At 44.2% G+C, this 3,660-nt stretch overlaps 1 pseudogene; it reads right to left on the bottom strand.

Moving 5' to 3' along the window:
• Positions 1-776: 776 nt before the first annotated feature.
• LOC147457509 (uncharacterized) lies at positions 777-2,454 on the bottom strand (annotated as a pseudogene).
• Between the last annotated feature and the right edge of the window lie 1,206 nt (positions 2,455-3,660).

Raw genomic sequence — 3,660 nt, 5'->3', positions numbered from 1 at the left:
AACTCCTTCATATAGTTTTTAAAGTTCTCTCACAAACACTCACAGCCAAAAGCTCGGCGCTTTCCTGACAAGACCGCAAATTTCTCGACAGTGTCTCCAACTTCTCCCGGCCTAACCAATCAACTGCATGGTGAACAAGACCGCCATGTCCAGAACACCTCTTGTCGAGTCTCCAACCCCCCCTCGTTCAGGCTGTCTTCATCCTTGTCCCCCCCTTTCGAGCCATCTTCTCCCCTTCTCCTTGTTCTTTGGCTTATAGAATCACGCCCTTGTGTGACAGGCTCGCGGTCCTCCACAGTAGTGTCCCAAGCTGCTCCTCAACGTCCCCAACTTCTCCCAACCTTACCAATAGCCTGCCCCCCCCTTTTGATGCATAATTGAAGCCTCTCTCACCTTTTCCTTCTTGCCCACTTGTTACGTTCGACGAGTTTTTTTTAGCTCAAAGCTATTTCTAGCTTACCTTGAAAGGAGTTTTTCGCTTGGCCACGGTCCCACCACCCAGGAGTCCATCTCCACTTGATGCTTCATAGAAAGGACCTTTGCTCATGTCGATGATGACATGGCCACAATCGGACATAGTTGAATACAATTGACTCTTAAAAAAATGATTCCCAAATTATCTACTAAGAGCAGCATTATCGTTTCGATCATTGACAAACACGAGCTGTGAAGGCTTTCAATTATAAAATTTCTAGACATTGGCCTTTAAGTATATAAAAAACTTTAGTTTGTTGAAAATGATCAATCTCTACATACATATCATGATATCATCGGGAGCGAGGATATCCACTCATCCAACTTTAGCACTTTTAAAAGACCCAATTACCTAAGCTTGAAAGTTCTCTTTGGCCTACCAAGAACTGCATTTAGCACACATATCACAATTGGACCTATTGAACACTGCATTAATCACCTGCTCAAGCTCTTTGCTATCTGCTTGGGAACCTCCATGTACCGATTTTTGAGCTCTCCTTGGGCCGACCAGATTTGGTTGCACCATCATTGCCTACCCCCTAGTTGAACATTCATGCTCAACCACTGTATTATTTAAGTAAAATATGATTGCATGAGATAAGATGGTATAAACAATATCTATATAATGAGATGACAAAAAAAGAGTGGATATATAGCAAAGGTATATCTAAGTTAGAGATATAGAAAGAAGACTTCATTTGCACAACCCTCCAGGGTGAAATGAAAAGCGAAGAATTCCATCAAGCCAAATGTGAACTCCATCTTGATAAAAAAACAAAGCATCTTGTCCCACATAAATCATGACAACCGCCACCTGGATCAAGCTATTCCATTGGCCATAACCCTTAATTTGTAAATAAGACATATCCCATCCTTTGATTCCACCTATAAAACCATATGTAGGCCACCCATGTTTTTCATAGCATAGATCTTCAGCACCTTGTATCCATAAGCTTTCATATACATCTTATGCAAGTATAGCATCACTTGAAGCACTTGCATCAAAGGTACCTACTTTGCCACCTGCTAAAGAGGACTCCATAGCACAATCCACCTCATGTGGGTAACAAAGCCGGTGCATAACGCTTTGCAAAGCGACCTTCAATAGCATATCAACCAGCATCATAGCATAACCTTATAATACATTGTCACCTGTGTCTACGTACTGTATGGCCAAACCTACATGCTCTTCATACATACAATTGTCTTTTTATTTAGTCCCTGATGTTGTCAAAGCCTCAACATCTGGCTCTGCATTACGTGATTCAAGAGTTTCTACTTCACAAGCCACCTCCACAACTGGAACAGTATGAGGCTCTTCAGCATGCTTGACCGGGAAAGTGTGCCCAACTCCCTTGCTTTACATTGCACCTTCGTTCACCTACACATAACCTGTGTCAGCTTGCCTATCTGAGGACGTGGACTCATCCTTCCAAATGTCACCACTGTCCGACTCTCAAAATCTTGAATCTGGATCCTCCTCGCCATAAAGCGATTTCTTAACCTCATCTTCATCTTCATGTTGCTCCATAAAAGCTTGTCCATCAACCATCTTTTCTTCATGTATATCCTCTTTGACAAATCTCTCACCTTCATTGATGAGGTTATCTGCTTCTTGTATAAATGCATGACGAACAGGAGGCACCAATGGAACAAATGGATTATAATGGCTTACCCATGGCGAAATGAATGCTTCTTGGATGCTTGAAGCCGCATGTGGCAAACCGTATGTTGCACCGCTGCCGCTGAAACAAGACCATAACCGATTGGCTTTAACAAGCCCGCTCCCAGCTTCTTTTTTGCTTTCTTGCTCTTTGCCTTGGCTAAGCAAATAACATCTGCATAACTTTCCACATCGGCAAGCTTGACCTTCTCTCTAATCTTGGGACGTAAACACTCCAAAAACCTCTTAACTTGAAGTAGTCATTGCCTCGGGATTGGGTAGTAGCTTCTAATTGCTGCCAAATATCCTTAAATTTCTTTTAAAAAATTACAAACTCACCAATTACATCTTGCTTCAAAACCTTCAATTTTGTGTCTACTTCTGTCGGCGAAATTCTCTGCTTGAAGTCTTGGACAAACCGAGCTCGAACCACCTTCCATGACTGCCGATCGGGAACTTCCAACCCCTTGAACCAAGCATTGGCCTTCCTTCGCATAACCAGTGGCACAGCCCTTGACTTGGTTTGGTTGATTACCATCCACATCGACAACATCAAGAGCTCCACATCTGACATCCAGTCTCTAGCATCTTGCTCACCTGAGAACACTAACTCACACTCTGGAACCATGTTATTGCACCACGCCATCACTTGTGCGATTAGTGTGATCCTCCGTGGGGTACCACAAGATGAAAATGGAAAAATGGGAAAACACCCAGCTTACAATCTGACCGCATCTCTATAGCCCAGTGATTCTACAACACCCCTATCCCCTACTGAACACAGACCCAAACACCCGATCTACAAATGACTATTGCCCAGGCCCATACCTAACCAACCCTAATTGTATGCAATCAACAACCATGCATATCAACATGACTTCACCTTTTCTGATCCTCGAGAACACCCTCCCACAAAGATATGTACTTCCCAAATCAATCAACACACAGATCCTTGCCAAGTCTCTGACATGCACCACGCCCTCTCACACTATACGCCAACAAACAACTGTACTCAAGAGCAAGAGGAAAGATTGACACAGCCTAGGGGTATACATCTTTCAAAAATGGATGTACAATGACAAAAGCCATGAAAAGAAACCATCCTGCTTTAGCGTAGGATCACTAGCAAGATAGTGTGGTCGGCTATCTACCACCTTTGGACCTCGGATCAGAGTCGAACATGCCGCCTTCGGCCAAGTATGCTCGTTATGTCGACTCGTGGCTGCCCACCGTGGTCGTTTTGCTCACAGCCATCAAGTTGTCTTGCTTCTTCTCCCTTCCTGCCTGTCTACTCACTTGGCTGCTTTCTATCCTGGCATATTCTTCCTCCACGAAGCTTTTGGCTCCCTATTCTTCTTTTGGAACCATCGGCTTTCAATTCCCCTTCACAGCGTGACCATGCATGGGTTCTCCCTCCTGCATCAACCTCCCACACATGGAGTGCTCGTAGCCTTTCCACGCCCCGTGACCAGCACCCCTTCAAGACTCACAGTCATCCTGACCTTGATCATAAGCAACCAGTA

This window comes from Adiantum capillus-veneris, chromosome 5 (assembly GCF_014529385.1).
Source record: "Adiantum capillus-veneris isolate H3 chromosome 5, ASM1452938v2, whole genome shotgun sequence".
Lineage (NCBI taxonomy): Eukaryota > Viridiplantae > Streptophyta > Polypodiopsida > Polypodiales > Pteridaceae > Adiantum > Adiantum capillus-veneris.
Note: the sequence above shows the minus strand (reverse complement) of the source record. Positions and strands in the feature narration are given on the sequence as shown.